Genomic DNA, 20,203 nt, shown 5'->3' on the forward strand with positions numbered 1-20,203 from the left:
AACGTGTGTCTGCTGGTGCACAAGGGTCTGAGAACTGGAATGTGGGGATTGGAGAGCAATCCCAGAGGGAAGACTGCTGTTGTTTGTGAGGAGACAGGCTGAGGGGACAGAGGGAGGTAATCCTCAACTGGGAATGCTTGTGCAGGAAACTGAGACTGCCATAGAAACAAGGTGACAGAGTTGAGTAATGTGCAGTGGGTGGAGCCACCATTGAAACCTCTTTCTCCCCACGTGTCAGCCCCCTTCCCTGCCAGGCACTAGAAAAAGCCCCCACCAGGGCTGGCCTTCTCGCACCTGCCACCAGACACTAATAAATGCCCCCACCAGGGCTGACCTTCTTGCACTGGGCTCCAGGCACTAGGAAATTCTCTCACTAGTGCTGGATCTCTCACACCTGTGGCCACTGGCTTTCCCATGACCCAGTCAGTTGTGCCACCTGAGCACCCTGTCATTATCAGGGAAGGCTCGAGTGCTCCAGGGAAGCCTCAGGAGCAGACTGCTGTGAGTGGCCAACAGGCAGAGGTGGGGCTAAAACCACAGATGAGCCCCAGGGTTATGGTGACTAAGGAAGAGGAACAAAAATCTTTCTGTGCAGCTACACAAACTGCAGGTTAAATCACTGTAATCAGCTTGGTAAACCCTGCATCTATGGAATATCTGAATGGACAATGAGTGTTCCCACAACTGAAACCACTCTAGCCCCAGCAGCCATGGACTTTGGGGACTAGTACACATTGGAGTTGGGCCAGGCCAGAGTCTGATCTTCCTCCACAGTGCCCACAGGGGAACCAGAAACCTACCTAGAGGTTTTGGAGGGCATTCTGGGGAGGCAGAGTTTGGCTGTGACTAACAGTGGGAGTAAGGACACTGACAGCAGAGACCCAGGAAAATATAATTATTACTATTTTTTTATAATTTCTTTTGTTCTTTTGTTGTGGGGATTTTTATTTGTTTTTTATATTTATTTAGTTTTTTTTAATTAAAAAACTTTTTTATATTTCTATTTCTATGTTACTTTTCTGTTGTTCTGTGTTTTTTCCTTCGTTTATTTCCTTTCCTTTGTTCTACTTTGCTTTTATCTCTTTTTCCTTTGTCCTATTTGTTCTTATCTATCATCTTTTTTTCTATCACTTTTGTGTTTGTTTTGTTTTGTTCATTTTTTTCCTTCAGTTTGCATTCTGTTTTTGTTTCTTTTATTTTTTTTTTTTATTTTTGTGAGTTTTGTTTTTAAATGTTTCATTTCATTTGGGGATTCTTTTATTTGCCTGGTTCGTCTCTTGTTTTTTGTTTTCTCTGTTTTTGTTTTTGTTTCTTATTTTGTATGCGTTTGGGTTTGATTTTTTGTTTTTGTTTGTTTAGTTTTGCTTCTACCATTTGTCTGGGGTTTTGTTTGTCTGTTTGTTTGTTTTTAATTGTTGATGTTGCTGTTTGCTTGTTTTGTCTTTGCTATTTGTCTTGGGTTTTGTTTGCTTGCTTTCATTTGTGTTCTTCTGGTCCTTCTTTATATTTTCCATTTTTCTTTTCTTTTTCTCCCCTTTTCTGCCAACATGTGTGGTTTGTGGGGTCTTAGTTCCCAGACCAGGGGTTTGGCCTGAGACCCTGGAGTGGGAGCTCTGAGTCCAGAATGCTGGAATGTCAGAGAATTCCTGGCCACAGGGAATATCAATCAGTGACAACTCTCCCAGAAGTCTCCATCTCAACTACAAGACCCAGCTCCACCCAACTGCCTGCAGCCTCCAGGGCAAAAAGCCCCACACCAAATAACAAGCAACAAAGGAACACAAAACCACTCATGAACATATAGACTGGCTAAAGTTGTACTAAACCCACAGACACTGAAAACACACTGCCTGATGTGGCCCTGCCCATCAGAGGGAAAAGATCCAGCTCCACCCCCCAGAACTCAGGCATCAGTCCCTCAACCAAGAAACCTACACAAGCCACTAGACCAACTTCACCCACTGAGGGCAGACACCAGAAGAAAGAGGAACTATAACCCTGCAGCCTGCAAAAATGGAGGCTTCAAACACAGTAAGTCAGACAAAATGAAACGAGAGAGAATTATGTCGCAGACGAAGGAGCAAAGTAAAAACCCACAAGACCAAATAAAGGAAGAAGAAATAGGCAATCTACCTGAAAAAAAATTCAGAGTAATGGTAGTAAATATGATCCAAAATCTTGGAAATAGAATGGAGAAAATATAAGAAACGTTTGACAAGGACTTAGATGAACTACAGAACAAGTAAACAGTGATGAATACAATAACTAAAACTAAAAATACACTAGAAGGAATCAGTAGCAGAATAACTGAGGCATAAGAACAGATAAGTGGCCTGGAAGATAGAATGGTGGAAATAACTGCCACAGAGGAGAATTAAAAAAAAAAAAAAAAGAATTAAAAGAATTGAGGACAGTCTCAGAGACCTCTGGGACAACATTAAATGCAACAATATTCTAATTATAGGTGTCACAGAAGAAAAAGAGAAAGAGAAAGGGTCTGAGAAAATATTTGAAAAGATTATAGTTGAAAAATTCCCTAACATGGGAAAGGAAATAGTCAATCAAGTCCAGGAAGCACAGAAAGTCCCAACAGGATACATCCAAAGAAACATGCTGAGACACATATTAATCAAGCTAACAAAAATTAAATACAAAGAAAAATATCATAAACAGCAAGGGAAAAGCATCAAATAACAATCAAGGGAATCCCCATAAGGTTATCAGCTGATCTTTCAGCAGAAAATCTGCAAGTCAGAAGCGAGTGGCATGATATATTTACAGTGATGAAAGGGAAAAACCTACAACCAAGATTACTCTACCCAGCAAGGCTGTCATTCAGATTTGATGGTGAAATCAAAAGCTTTACAGACAAGCAAAAGTTAAGAGAATTAAACACCACAAGACCAGCTTGGCAACAAATGATAAAAGAACTTCTCTAGGCAGAAAAAAAAGGAGAAGAAAAAGACCTACAAAAAGAAACCCCAAATAATTAATAAAATGGCAAGAGGAATATTCATGGCAATAATTAATTTAAATGTAAATGAATTAAATGCAGAAACCAAAAGACACAGACTTCCTGAATGTATTAAAAAACATGATCCATGTATATGCTGTGTACAAGAGACCAACTTCAGACCTAGGAACACATATAGACTGAAAGTTAGGGGATGGAAAAAGATATTCCATGCAAATGGAAATCAAAAAAATCTGGAGTAGCAATACTCATATCATAAAATAATAGACTTTAAAATAAAGACTGTCACAGAGACAAGGAAGGACACTACATAAGGATCAAGGGATCGATCCAAGAAGATATAGCAATTGTAAATATTTATGTACCTAACATAGGAGCACCTCAATACATAAGGCAAATACTAACACCCATAAATGGGGAAATTTTCCACTTACACAAATGGATAGATCATCCAGACAAAAAATTAATAAGGAATCATAGCCTTAAATGACACATTACACTTGATAGACTTAATTGATATTTATACAACATTCCATCCAAAAGCAGTGGAATACACATTCTTCTCAAGTGCACATGGAATATTTTCCAGGATAGATCACATCTTGGGTCACAAATCAAGCCTCAGTAAATTTAAGAAAATTGAAATCCCATCAAACATCTTTTCTGACCACAAAGCAATAAGGTCATGAATCAATTACAGGAAAAAAATCATAAAAATTACAAACACATGGAAGCCAAACAACATGCTATGAAATAACCAAAAGATCACTGAAGAAATCAAAGAGGAAATCAAAAAATACCTAGAAACATATGACAATGAAAACATGATGACCCAAAACCTATGGGATGCAGCAAAAGCAGTTCTAAGAAGGAAGTTTATAGCCACACAATCCTACCTCAAAAACAAGAAAAATCTCAAATAAATTATCTAACCTTACACCTAAAGCAACTAGAGAAAGAAGAACAAACAAACCCAAAGTTAGTAGAAGGAAAGAAATCATGACAATCAGAACAGAAATTTTAAAAATAAAAAGAACAGGGCTTCCCTGGTGGCACAGTGGTTGAGAGTCTGCCTGCCGATACAGGGGACATGGGTTCGTGCCCCGGTCTGGGAAGATCCCACATGCTGCAGAGTGGCTGGGCCTGTGAGCTGTGGCCACTGAGCCTGTGGGTCCGGAGCCTGTGCTCCGCAACGGGAGAGGCCACAACAGTGAGAGGCCCGTGTATCGCAAAATAAATAAATAAATAAATAAATAAATAAATAAATAAATAAATAAATAAAAATAAAAAGAGCAAAGATCAATAAAACTAAAAGCTGGTTCCTTGAGATGAAAAACAAAATTGATATACCTTTAGCCAGGCTCATCAAAAAAAAAGGGAGAGGACTCAAATCAGTAAAACTAGAAACAAAGAAGAAGTTACAACTGACACTGCAGAAATACATGAGATCATACGAGACTACTACAAGTAGTAGACTACTACTACCAACTCTATGCCAATAAAATGGACAACCTGCAAGAAATGGGCATGTTCTTACAAAGGTACAACCTTCCAAGACTGAACCAGGCAGAAACAGAGAATATGAACAGACAAATGACAAGTAAGGAAATTGAAACTAATTAAATTTCTTCTAACAAACAGAAGTCCAGAACAAGGTGGTTTCACAAGCAAATTCCAGGAAAAAATTTAGAGAAGAGCTAATACCTATCCTTCTCAAACTCTTCCAAAATATTGCAGAGGCAAGAACACACCCAAACTCATTTTACAAAGCCACCATAACCCTGATACCAAAACCAGACAAAGATATCACACACAAAAAAGAAATTACAGGCCAATATCACTAATGAACATAGATGCAAACATCCTCAACAAAATACTAGCCAACCAAATCCAAAAACACAGTAAAAGGATCATACACCATGGTAAAGTGGTATTTATCCCAAAGATGCAAGGGATTATTCAATATATGAAAATCAATCAATGTGATACACTATATTAACAAATTGAAGAATAAAAACCATATGATCCTCTCAATAGATGCAGAAAAAGCTTTGAACAAAATTCAACACCTATTTATGATAAAAACCCTCCAGAAAGTGAGCATAGAGGGAACCTACATCAAAATAATAAAGCCCATATATGACAAAACCATAGCAAACATTACTCTCAATGGTGATAAACTGAAAACATTTCCTCTAAAATAAGGGACAAGACAAGGGTGCCCACTCTCACCCCTATTTTTCAACATAGTTTTGGAAGTCCTAGCCACAGCAATCAGAGAAGAAAAATGAATCTAAATTGGAAAAGAAATAAAACTGTCACTGTTTGCAAATGACATGATACTACACATAGAAAATCCTAAATGTAGTAACAGAAAGCTATTAGAGCTAATCAATGAATTTAGCAAATTTGCAGGATACAAAATTAATGCACAAAAGTCTTTTTCATTCCTGTATACTAACAACAAAAGATCAGAAAGAGAAATTAAACAAACAATCCCATTTACCATTGCAACAAAAATAATAAAATACCTAGGAATAAACCTACCTAAGGAGTCAAAAAACCTTTATGCAAAAAATTATAAGATGGTGATGAAGGAAATCAGAGACAACACAAAAAGATGGAGACGTACACCATGTTCTTAGATTGGAAGAATCAATATTGTGAAAATGACTACTACCCAAAGCAATCTACAGACTCAATGCAATCCCTATCAAATTACCAATGGCATTTTTCACAGAACTAGAACAAAAAAATTCACAATTTGTATGGCAACGCAAAAGACCTTGAATAGCAAAAGCAATCTTGAGGAAAAACAAACAAACAAACAAAAAACTGAGTTGGAGGAATAAGGCTCCCTGATTTCAGACTCTACTACAGTGCTACAGTAATCAAGACAGTATGATACTGGCACAAAAACAGAAATATAGATCGATGGAAAAAGATAGAAAGCCCAGAGATAAACACACACACCTATGGTCACCTAATCTATGACAAAGGAGGCAAGAATATACAATGGAGTAAAGAGAGCCTTTTCAATAAGTTGTGCTGGGAAAACTGGATAGCTACATGTAAAAGAATGAAATTAGCACACTCCCTAACACCATACACAAAAATAAATTCAAAATGGATTAAAGACCTAAATGTAAAGCCAGACACTATAAAACTCTTAGAGGAAAACATAGGCAGAACACTCTTTGGCATAAATTGCAGCAAGATCTTTTTTGACCCACCTTCTTGAGTAATGAGAATAAAAACAAAAATGAACAAATAAGACCTAATTAAACTTAAAACGTTTCGCATAGCAAAGGAAACCATATACAAGATTAAAAGACAATGCTCAGAATGGGAGAAAATATTTGCAAACAAAACAATGGACAAAGGATTAATCTCCAAAATATACAAACAGCTCATGCAGCTCAATATCAAAAAATAAAATAAAATCAAAAAACGGGCAGAAGGCCTAAATAGACATTTTTCTAAAGAAGAAATATAGATGACCAACAAACACATGAAAAGATGCTCAACATTAGTAATTATTAGAGAAATGCAAATCAAAACTACAATGAGGTGTCACCTCACACTGGTCAGAATGGCCATGATCACACAATCTAAAAACAATAAATGCTGGAGAGGGTGTGGAGAAAAGGGAACTATCTTACACTGTTGGTGGGGATGTAAATTGCTACAGCCACTATGGAGAACAGTATGGAGGTTCCTTAAAACACTAAAAATAGAACTACCATGTGACCCAGCAATACAGCTCCTGGGCATATACCCAGAGAAAACCATAATTCAAAAAGACACACGCACCCCAATATTCATTGCAGCATTATTTTCAATAACCAGGACATGGAAATTACTTAAATATCCATCAACAGAGGAATGTATATGGAAGATGTGGTATATATATACAATTAAATTTTACTCAGCCATATAAAGGAATGAAATTGTTTAATTTGTAGAGTCGTGGATGAACCTAGAAACTGTCATACGGAGTGACATAAGTGAGAGAAAACCAAATATCATATATTAACTCATATATGAGGAATCTGAAAAAAATGGTATATATGAATTTTTTTACAAACAGAAATACAGCCACAGACATAGAGAACAAACATATGGATACCAAGGGGGAAAGGTGGGTGGGATGAATTGGAGGATTGGGATTGGCATATATATACTATTGATACTATGTATAAAACAGATAACTAATGAGGACCTACACTATAGCACAGGCCACTCTACTCAGTGCTTTGTGGTGACCTAAATGAGAAAGAAATCCAAAAAAGAGGGGATATATGTATACGTACAGCTGATTCACTTTGCTGTACAGTAGAAACACAACATTGTAAAGCAACTGTATTCCAATAAAAACTTTAAAAAATTAATGTGGAAAAATATATTGAACTTACTACTTTGAAATTCGAAAAGTTGGTATTGAAATTCTATAAAGGGAATGATATGCTTACCGTATGCTCATTTTACTTCTTAAAATTGTGGCAAAATGTATAACACAGGAATTGCAATTATAATGTTTTTAAAGTGTGAAATTTTTGTGGCATATTTACATTCACATTGTTGTGCAGTCATCACCACATTCTGTTTCCACCTATTTTTCGTCACCTCAAACTCTCCCTCTGCCTCAGTCCCTGTCAACCTCTATTCTTTTTTCTGTCTCTTTAAATGTTTCTAGTCCAAATATTTCATATAAGTAGAATCATACAATATGTCCTTTTTTCTTTTCAACCTTTGATTTTTAAAATTTTCAAAAATACAGAAAAAAAATTTTGTTTTGTTTTGTTTTGTGTTGTTTTTAACATCTTTATTGGGGTATAATTGCTTTACAATGGTGTGTTAGTTTCTGCTTTATAACAAAGTGAATCAGTTATATATATACATATGTTCCCATATCTCTTCCCTCTTGCATCTCCCTCCCTCCCACCCTCCCTAGCCCACCCCTCCAGGCGGTTGAATGATACAATGAAATCCCATTTACCTACTACCTATATTCAACAGTTAATATTTTGCAATACTTGTTTTATCAATCTACATATACTAATTTTCTTCTTTGTTATGGTGTTAAAGTACACATCATATAAAATTTATCATCTTAACCATTTTTAATTTCACAGTTTAGAAATGTTAAGTATAAGAACTTTTTTATCTTGCAAATCTGAAACTCAACTTCCTTAAACAGCAACTCTCCTTTACCTCATCTTCCCAGCCCCTCATAACCACTATTTTACTTTCCTTTTCTATGAATTTCAGTACTTTCGATACTTCATATAAGTGAAATTTGTCTTTTTGTGACTGACGTGTTTCTCTTAGCTTAATTTTGTCAAGTTTCATCCATGTTGCATCATGTAGCAAGAAATCCTCCTTCCTTGCTAAGGCTGAAAGTAGTCCATCATATGTATGTAACCCATTTTGTTTATCAATTCACCCACTGCTGGACATTTGGGAAATTCCCACTTCTGGGCTAAATAGTTCTGTTGTGAATAAAGGTGTGTAAATATCTCTTTAAAAAAAAAATAAAGCAGAATGCGGATAAAATGCAATGCTCACAGTAAACTACAATATGAAATTGATATAATTCCAATAGTTAAGTCTTACTATTCGACATATTTAATATTGTCATGGGAATATCAATAGATCTATTTTATAGATTAGGATATTAAAGCACAGCATGAAGAGTAGTAGAGGTTTCTCCTTTGTTGTTTACCTACTTTTATAAATATATCCCTAAAATGAGTCCTACAATTGATGGAATTGATAAGTCCCTAAGGCCACACTGAAAGAAACCTGATAATACTGAGTAAATTGGGCTATATTTACAGTGAATACAGTTTTGTTAATTCTTTGACCTTGTTGAGACCATGTACTTTGTTGGTCACCTCTCTAACCTGGCAAGGCAATTCTGGTAGCAAATCAAAGTGATAGAGAAGAAAGGAGAATGAATCAATTGTGACATTTAAAATCTTCTAAAAGTTTTTGAAACTTCTTGAAGACAAAAGCTCTATGAAGTTATCTGAGGCTCTAAGAAAGGATTATATATTCTATATGCATCTCATACACTATAATTTCCCAATGATTTCTAATCAACTTGGTAACACCAGTGCACAATATTTTTCAGAGAAGTTAACAATTTGACAATAAGAATACTTCATTTATCTATTTTTATAAAGAAAAATGCCCTTCCTCACATAGTACAAATGTTTTCATTATTTATTGTCTCCTCAAGCTCAGTTGAACACATAACTCATAATTGAGTTTTTATATATGTTGCACCACCTGATGGCTTTGAGAATATATAAAGTATCTATATCAGTCAGTGGATCTGCAGATGAAATGACTGGAAATGAGTGAATCATCAAATGCAGATTTGGCTTCCATGAGCAATCTTATTTCCCATTTGTACTAATGTAGCTTCCTCTCAAACAGCTGTGGAATTTAATAAGATAATAGTATATAATTTTTAGAGCTATAAGAAACTTCAGAAAACTTTATACCCTTTTCATTGAAATCTTGGTGAAGATACAAATAGTCTAGTTAAGAGTTTGGGTACAAAGTCACATAGCATGGTAGTATCCAGTCTGAAGCACAGCCCTTTTTTTTCAACCCAATGTATGCCCTTTTCAAAAATAACTTTTATAGTTTTTGTATTTGAAGAATTCAGTACAGTTCATCTGTCTCTTTTATTGAATGGTAAACATTCAAGAAAGTAGAAACAATTTTAAGTTGTATTAGTTACTAGGTTTAGAGTTCTAAGAAAATATTGAGAAAATAAATTTTTTCTTCTTTTTATTTTCTAGATACTTTAATACAATTTTGCTGGCTATATACTTCAGAAAATTAGACATAGTCTATAATTAATGTCTAATAGTCTGAAAGGAAAAACAGAATCCATTTCCTACATGATGAAAGTCAACTGGGAGAATCTAAACTTCTATCTGATATTCCACTAAAAACTGTCCCCATTATCTTTTAAAATTAAAATGCTTCTTCTAGTTACAAGCATTCTTCTCACTGCTTCTCTGCATGCATTGATATTTGTAAGATCAATATGAAATTTGGTATCATCATGTTTAATCATAATCAGCCAGAGTCCTAATTTAGCTGAACCTATAAAATGTGTTATAATGATTCTAAAATGTTTAAGAATCACTGCCTCTGTGCATACAGAGACCTGTGTTAACTTATTGATTGCAACTAGTATACAGAAGCAGACAAACACCATCTGGTGGCAAAAATGGTTCTATAGCTATCCCCCTTTCAATCTCGGTTCTAAAGTAATACATCATTGATTGTGTTTCTCCAGATATAAAAATTGATTTTCTTTCTACACCTCAACAACGAAAATTTTTTTCCCTTTAAACCCCACAGTATCAATAACTATCGTTATTCAAGCTAAGATAAAATTTTTAGGACTATGGAGTGGTCAAAGGAGTTTGGTTGTTATAATCAGACCTCAATGAAAAATTTCAGTAAAAACTCCTCACCCTGTACGCATGTCATGAATAATAACGAGTGATGTTAAAGTGGTTGAACCTCAAGTTCAGACATTCAGAATGAAAATAAATGCTCAGCATATAAGTATAGAAAATGCCAAATATTAACTAATATTTTATTTGTATAAGAACAGGTGCACATGTGCACACATGTGTGAGCCTGTTGTGTATGTGTATGTGTGTATGTTGATATAAGGCTTAGGTAGAAAGCCTCCTTCAATATAGTACAATTTAAGAAGGTATCTGAGGGCTTCCCTGGTGACACAGTGGTTGAGAGTCGGCCTGCCGCTGCAGGGGACACGGGTTCGTGCCCCGGTCCGGGAAGATCCCACATGCCGCGGACCAGCTGGGCCCGTGAGCCATGGCTGCTGAGCCTGTGCATCCAGAGCCTGTGCTTCACAACGGGAGAGGCCACAGCAGTGAGAGGCCTGCGTACCGCAAAAAAAAAAAAAAAAAGAAAAAGAAGGTATCTGAAATAAGGGTAGAGGAAACTACCACGTCCACTCTTAAAGGGATCAAATATTGTTATATCATATTTGTATAACTTTTATTCCTTTAGCACATCTACTTAAACCCCATATTGGAATATGCCACCATGGTACCAGAGCCTTCTCCTCTTTCCTCCTTGTTCTTCTTGTTTTTTAACCCAACTTGTGAAATTCCTAGTGCGAATGGAAAGAATTGAACTATATGTGGATGAAGATCTTACTGCCCTCAGTACTCAGAGTAGCTGTGCTGGACATAAGGCAGACCTATGTCCTGGGCAGTCACCTCCACCATTAAGTAGCCTCATTGAGGACTCCTCAGACCAGGGTTTCATGGTTCAACATAAGGTCTCCATTTCAATAGACATACTGGATAAAATCAGGCTTGCTATTCCATCTCACTAACAGAGTGCAGCTAAGAGAGGGTTCTGTCATGCAAACACCTATTTCAGCATCCAGTGACAATATATTTAACACTCTCATGGACAGGGACCCTAAGGAACTTCCAGAAGAACTTGTGGTCCAGATGTAAAGAACATAACATCTAGGCCAAATTGCAACTAGTGTGGAGGATGAAGGATTGAGGGAGGTCCCAGTTTTAGGTCTGACTATGCCTAATTTGGACATATCTGTTTTCACATATACTGGCTACTTCTCTACACTTGAAGTTGATATGTACTTAGGTAGAATCCAAGCTGGAGCATTGAATCATTGAAAGCAAATAACAGCAATCACCTTCATGGTCTATTAAGGCAGGGAAGAATGTGGAAGGAGGAAGTTTCAAGTTGCATCATAGTTCTGGGAAATTTGTCCATTCACAATGGTGCCTACTCTCATAGTAAGAGGGGCATGAAGGAGGCCCAAAAGCCTCATCCAAGTTACTGGGGATCAGTATAAAACACTAGTCTGAAAAGAGGTGTGGGACAGGAGAAAGAATGCCTATAAATTTCCAGAGAGTGGGAGGAAATCAAGGCCCAAACCCATGTCTCTGGATTAATACAGTGAATTTAGACCCCATAACACAATGCCTTGGGAGCATATGGTGATACCTTTTGGAGCCATTTACAAGGGTAGTAACTAAGCAGTGGAAGTCTGGGCAACCCAACCCAACTTTATCTTTTTTGCATGGTAGATATCTTCTTATTTATTTTATATAGTATACTTCCATGAAATTTTTCATTTTAAGAAAGAGTTTAATCATTTAAAAAGCTCCTAAAAATACTTGATTAGTCTAGAAAGTTGATGAGAATGCAGCATCTCAGTAACCAGACCTGGGTTCTGTTCAGGTGAGCAGCATGATTTACCCCAAAAAATGAATGGTGGTACGTGGGCTACTGCTGCTTTTGTGACAGGTTTAGGATCTTAGGTAGCCTCTGCAGAGGTGGCTGTCTAGGAAAGAGAATAACAAGGGAACAAGCAGAGGTTGCTGAGAAGATACCCAGAATACTCCTAGAGGCAGTACAGAATGATGAGTGGGTTGGGTACATGGGCTGGTGTAGGCTGTGCTCTCAGGAACTAAGGTTGGAGAGCAGACTCCTATATGTGACCTCTGCCAGTTGCAGGGAATTTGATCAGACTCTGATTTTACAAGAAACATTACATGGGTTCTTTATCTAATCCACTGACAGTCCAATTTCCATGAAGAGGTTAAAAGCATCATAGAACACTTTACTATTTTCTTTATATATCATCCCTGAATTACAGATAGTTATAGCTGTAGCAGTTCATGGAATATTCATTTATTCAAGCAGACCTTAAGAAAGTCAAGATCAATGATATAATTGCAGTGGGGTAAACTTTTTCAAAAGATCATATCCATGTGTGATATAGCATGTCATTGCATTTCCCTCTTGTCTCACCTTACTGCTCAGTATTGGAACTCAGGTTCTGACATATAAAATATGGTTAATAAAATGGACAGTGTTATTAAACACAACATCATGAAGAAACTCCTTCCATTTTCAGACATCTTACATTAACTAACTTATTAATGTTATCTATAAAACATCTATAAAACATCTATAAAACTGGTGTGTGTGTGATATTGTGATATATTGATAATTTGAAATATATATTTAGTCTTTGTCTATGGTTCCTGGCAAAAATGCTTCTAAAACCTTTGAAATTTCCTGAGTGACAGGGATGATAAGAGCATCTTTTGTTGTAAAAATCTCATCTTTGCCTCTGTTTTCTGAAAAAGAGCTCCTAAAATCCTTGGAATGAGTGATGAGTGCCTTGGTAAATTAATGAGATAACTCTTGGCTGAGGGACTACTAGATAACTTCAGGATGGGGGCTGGTGACCAAAAAGTCCAACCATGTGATTAGAGGGTTGGAACTTTCAGCCCTATCTCCAGACTTCCAGGGAGGACAATGAATTCCATTACCAATGACAAATGATTTAATTGATCATGACTATGAAATGGAACTTCTGTAAAAACCCTAAACAACAGAGTCTGGAAAGCTTCTGGAGTGGTGACCACATCCAGGTGCTGGGGAGATGACCCACTTGAAGAGGACATGGAGGCCTACATCCATTTCACCATACTTCATCCTATGTATCTCTTAGTAGTTAGTGGCAGAATTGAGTTGAATCGTAGGTCACCCAGTTGGTATTGAGAGTTGGAGAATTGATTAGTGTGAAAAAAATAACACACACATTTGGTGTCAGAGTGTTGTGAATAGAAACGATATGCTTATCTATATCTGTATTCATGTGGCCATTGCAATGTTAACCATGGTAAGGTTAACATAAAAGCCCTGTCTCCTTATTGGAGAACTCCCTTTAGATCTGTGTCAACAAAAACATTGATAACATGCATTGAACATGACCACTGGGCCTATTAGAGATTCTAACAGGGAATAAACTTATCAGTCTTCTGAGTTTCATGAATTTGGTGGGGGAAATGGATATAAATTAACCTGTGTCATAACTTGGAATAGTGAAAAGAGTGCTTGGCTCGTATGGCAAAAATAGACTACCTGTTCACTAAACTTGTGAACAGTTTCTTCTTTCTGGGGACAAAACTAGATGATATTTCCCAGACTTTTCTTTCATTAAACTGAGTTCTACAAATGTAATGTGAGTGGAAGTGATGCATGCCACTTCTGGACCTGGCTTGTATAAATCTTCCATATTATTTACTCTTACACTTGCTTGATGCAGATAAAGACAATGACTTTGGAAGCTACTGGTAAAGTCTGTGTCCCTAATTCACACTTGGAGAAAATTGCCTGCCAATTAGGAGCACCTACTTTGGACTTTATCCAAGTGAGGAACTTCTATCATATGTTAACTATTATGAATTTTGGTATTTGTTGCAACAAGCATTAATTTAATTAATATAGCTAGGATTTTGAAGACTTGAATTCTGGTATAAACTCTATCATCATCAGATGATGAGGTTTATACTCATATGAGATCTTTAATCTTGTCATATCTCAGCATCCTCATCTGTAGAATGGCACTAATTATGCTTTTTCAACCATCATACAAGATCACAGGGTAGCCCTAATAAGATGATGGATCTAAGAAGACACTGAAAAGCATGATATATGATATGTGTACAAGGCGCTATAAAATAATTTGGTGTGCCCAGACCTCTTAAGTGACCAGTAAATTGAAATGATATCTCCTTTATGAACAAAATATCTTGCTTCTTATATATATATGAATGATTTCCTGCTCAGTTTCTGAAATACTTATTAGCATAGATGAATCTATGTTCAGATGTTGTGAAGAGAGAGTTAACACATGGTCCCATTTAGTCCTGCCTCTCACACCACAGTATAGAGATACTCTCCTGTGCATGATTGTTCAAAGGAAAAACACTAAATTGAAAACCAAAGCCAATCATAATCTTATCTATAACTTCACTCAGGACAAAATCAGATTAATCTCACTGAGAAAACCACCAAAGTGCAATGGGAGCACTCAGCAAGATGATGCTGTATGGCCTGACTCTGAAAACCCAGATCAGTGCTTTCAAATTCACTAATCTACCTTTCCATTTATTTTATTATAATTGTTTTCACATGTAGAGTTACATATGTAAAGTTTAATATATGTACTTTTTAACCTAAAGGGCAGCAATATTGATTTAAATTTCCTATGGGATGTATAAAATTTTCCATATCACAAAAAATTATCAGCTTTAAAAATCCATATTGGTAAAAATTATGTGATGAATAAGACAAAGTAAGCTATACCTGAGGCATCACTGAAGGTGTTCCAAAATTTCACCTCCCTCATTCCAGTCCCTATTCCCCATCCACCTCTTCTTGCAATACCACTAGAGTGCCCCACACTCCAATTTCTATAATGCTTCATTGTTTATTAAGTATATACATTTTTAAAGGTTATTTTTTTTCTTTATTTATAAGAAGGATGTCATGTTATATATAATCTTTTGAGGATAATTGTTTCCATTTAATATTTTATGGTTGGGTTCATTCCTATGAGGTTACACCACTGTGGTTTATTTCTTTTGATGGTTGTATACTGTGGGAGGCAGAATAATGGTGACCAAAGACTTCCCTGTCCTAATATTCAGAACCTAAGAATATGTGTGGTTTTTGTTTATTTATCTGTTGTTGTTTTTAACAGTAGGTCCTTATTTGTCATCTAATTTATACACAGTAACATGTATATGTTAATACAAAACTCCTAATTTATCCCTTCCCCCCTTTCCTCTTTGGTAACCATAAGTTTGTTTTCTATGTCTGTGAGTCTCTTTTTGTTTTGTAAATACGTTCATAAATATCTCCTTTTTTATATTCCACATATAAGTGATATCATGAGATTTGTCTTTCTCTGTCTGACTTACTTCTCTTAGTATGATAATCTCTAGGTCCATCCTTATTGCTGCACATGACATTATTTCATTCTTTTTTATGGCTAATATTCCATTTCATATGTGTACTGCATCTTTTTTATACATTCATCTGTTAATGGACACTTAGGTTGATTCCATGTCTTGGCTACTGTAAACAGTGCTGTAATGAACAGTGAGGTGTATATGTCTTTCTGAATTACAGTTTTCTCCAGATATATGCCCAGGAGTGGGATTACAGGATCATATGGTAACTCTATTTTTAGTTTTTTAGGGAACCTCCATACTGTTCACCATAGTGGCTCTACCAATTTACATTTCCACCAATAGTGTAACAGGGTTTATTTTTCTCCACACTTTCTCCAGCATTTATCATTTGTAGAATTTTTGATGATGGCTATTCTGACTGCTGTGAGGTGATACTTCATTATAGTTTTTAATTGCATTTCTCTAATAATTAATGATGTTGCACATCTTTTCATGTGTCTGTTGGCCATCCATATGTCTTCTTTGGAGAAATGTTTATTTAGACCTTCTGCCCATTTTTTTATTGTGTTGTTTGTTTTTTAGATATTGAGCTGTATGAGCTATTTGTATATTTTGGAGATTAATCCCTTGTTGGTCGCATTATTTGCAAATATTTTCTCCCTTTCCTTAGGTTGCTTTTTCATTTTGTTTATGGTTTCCTTTGCTGTGCAAAAGATTTTAAGTTTGGAGTAATATATTAATTACATGGCAAAGGATAATTAAGGTTACAGATGGAAAGATTGCTAAGGGTCTTGAGATGTAGAGATTAGACAGGTAGAGACAGTGATATTAGAATTTAATAAGAAATGCCTGTGAGAGAAAAATGAGGAGGAATCCATGCAAGCCTGGCAGAGCTGTCAGATCTTGATGCAAGTCTGACTTTGAGTGAAGGAAAGAAGGAAGGAAGTTTGGGTATAAGTATCCTAGACCACCATGCAATCTAAATAATGTTTGACAAGCCCTTAAAGGAATCCTCAAGCCAAAGCAAACATCTGAGGAACATACATTTTGTAGGAAAAAATCTGCCTTAGACTAGATGCTGAACTCAGTCACTGGCTAGAAGAGCCCATGGGAACCATGGCCTCAGTACAAAATCAGCCATGGATATTAGCTCAGCAGTTTAGGCTTTCAGTAAATTATGGTCCCTGTGTTTTGAGGTCTGTGAAGTCTTTTCTCATAGCTGCCACCAGCTGGGAAGTGTTTGACTTTCAGATTTCTGGCCCATCAATGATGGGAATTTTCAAAGCAGAGAATAATGTGGTCAAAATGGAATTTTGGAAGATGACGTAGCATCTTAGTTCTTGTGGATTAAGAACACACAATAGATATAAGTTCTGCCTATAATAAATGCTAACCAAGTGTTTTTTTTAATAAAACTTATTCACTTATATGACGTTGATGAAGTAAAAACAAAACAACAACAACAACAAAAAGAACACCTCTTATAACCCTTGACTTCTAAAACCCTGCTTTGAATCAAGTTTCCTTATTATTTATGACAAAAATTTAGACCTGAGTAAGGGAAGCTTTTTCTGTATATGGCCTGAAAGTATTATAGGTTTGAGGGATCAGCTAGTGTCTATCACAGTTATTCAACTTTGACTTACAGTGTGAAGTCATCCATAGATTATATGTAAAAGAAGAAGTATGGCTCTATTCCAATAAAATTTTACTTACAAAAGCACATGATAGCCACAGGCTGTAGTTTGCTGACCATAGATTTAGAGATTTCAAGTAATCAAATATATATGCATGATCAGTTATAACAGATCATTCTAAAATTCAAGCCAGCATGGTATATTAGGAGTTTCATATTTAGGGAATTGTGATATAGAAAGCTCAATAAGTAGCCAAAGACCTAATCCTGCTTATTCCAAACATGTTCAATTCCAAAGAATTTGATTTTATCCATGGGAAGCCATTATTACATTTTATGCAAGGAAATGACATAAAGAATTAGAGGGGCAAAGCAGAGTTAGGTGAGCCTGGAGGATAAACAAGTATGAAATTGTGCAGCCAAGAGATTAACAAAATATGAAAGCTTAATTCAAAAGGGAGTGACTCGTTAATTAATAGAAAGGAGTGGGTAAAAAGCCCTAAAAGGTACAAAATTCCCAGAATGTAGTAAACTTACATGTGGAAAATATGGAAGGGAAGTATGCTAGAATGAACCAGAGCTTTATATAGACTTGAGTCACTGGGTGAACAATGGTGTCCTTCACTAAAAAGAGAGGCAAAAAATGAGTATCTGATTTAATGGGATCGGATGAAAGGCTCCTTTGAGGAGTTTGAATTGCCTGTGGGATATTGAAATAAAACTGTCTAGTAAGCAGTTTGGTTGCTTATGTTACACAGTCCTGTGTAACATAAGTTTAACAGAAACTGTTTGGGGCCTATTTGAAAAACCATGTTGCCTGCCATTGTAAGGGAGTTGAACAATAATTAAGACAAAAGCTGACAGAGATAGGGAGAAAGAAAGAGTCTTTCACAAAGATTTAATCATGTTAATTTCCCAAACCTTCTTCCTTAAATGTCATTCTCCTCCTAGTATATAATATAATTCCTGCACTTATTTGATAGGAGGAAATGTAAAGAATTTCTCAGGAGAAGTTGCTACTCTAAGGTCACATTTTCTTGTCCATTCTAAATCTCAGTCATCTAAATTCTAGATTTTATATGCCAGTCACATTTCTTTCTAAAATTTTTATTTAACAAGGTTTATGTTTGGTCACAATTTGACTAGAAGAAAAGCGGCAAAGATTAAATACAATGAACATATCTGATAGTTATTCAAAGTCATTTTCTTTAAGGTGAAATTTTGCTTTTCCACATACTGCCCTGCCCCCAGGTATGGAGCTCAACTGTTAACTCTATTTTAATATTATGACTCAATAATAATAATAATTATAAACTGCTTCAATATACTTGGCATTGTCATAAGTGCTTTATATTTATTAATCCATTAATTCCCCAAACCACCCAAAGAGGTACTTACTATTATTGTCTTTGTTTAGAGGTGAGGAAACTAAGAAATTGTAAAGCTTGCTAAAGTTCATGCAGTTTATAGGTAGTAGAAGTGGGTATGTACCCACACAATATAATTACAAAGTCCATATTCTTATCCACTACCCAAAACTGCATCTCATAACCAGGTACTATACTAAAAATCATATAATTAACAGTATAAACTGATATTATTCCTGCCAGTACTTTCATTTCTTAAATAAAGTTCAAATTCAGCAGCTTGAAATATAAATGAGGCCCAAGTACTTCTGCATCATGTTTTCTTTCAAATCTCCCAAGCGTTCTCCTCACTGGGCCTTGCTGTTATTTTGGCCCTCAAGAATCTCCACATGATTAGACTCACATCATAATGATAACTGGGATCACAACCAGACACATGAAATTTGTCTGCATCTGTGTCTTCTAAAAGACATGGACGACTCAATTTTAGGTTAGTGTCCAAATTTTCATTTTGATAACTAATAGACACTTGAAATTCATAGATTATAAAAGAGCAAAGAGCACATTGTCATCTCTAATTATTTAAAACCTTAGCTTTTAATTGGAGAATATCTGATTGTGTTGTTAATTTATAAATGTTTAATTAAAGAAAATACCACACATTTGGTCTTCTGCATGTCTCATGATCCCTAACTGTGGAACATGTCACTTTTGATTATATTATGTAAATATTTATAATTCTACCTTGTTCCACACACACTCACATACACACACACAAACAAGCACACACACATGAATATCATAGTCCTTTTGACTGCATGTGGAGCACACGGAAGCCACATTACTCTGCATTTTACTATGAGCATTTAGTGTAATAATCCCTGAGGCAATCTTTAAAAAAATGCTGTTTTTAGAGAAAACCTCCTTAGGGAATCCCTTCTCCTGTTAACTCCTTCTACACATTCAGTTCCATTTCAGGAAAAAAAAAATTGTGAGGTGTTTCAAATATGTATTTTTTGTGAATTTATATTCTTCACATACCGGATAGCAAAATAGAATGGGGGAAAAATAGCTGGGTCAGTTCTAGCACTGGTTTATTCCATGCATTCCTCAGTTTAATATACGTATATGGAACACCTCTGCATTGAATCTGTCTTCAGGAATCTTACAATTTAATGGAAGATATAGAAGACATAGTCATTCGTTCAATAGTGTATACAATCCACAAGTATTTATTTGTGTCTACAATATAATTTCCATTTTCTTACCCTTATAAACAATGGACTGTAATTAATTTTATTAGTCTTCTAAGAAGGTCATATATTATGAGAGAGGATAAGTTTGATACGGTGCATTGTAATCTCAGAGTGGTGAAAAATCCTCCTGTTGTAGGAGTTTGAGTAGTAGAACA

Source organism: Lipotes vexillifer, unplaced genomic scaffold (genome assembly GCF_000442215.2).
Source record: "Lipotes vexillifer unplaced genomic scaffold, Lipotes_vexillifer_v1.1 scaffold734, whole genome shotgun sequence".
NCBI classification, from domain to species: domain Eukaryota; kingdom Metazoa; phylum Chordata; class Mammalia; order Artiodactyla; family Lipotidae; genus Lipotes; species Lipotes vexillifer.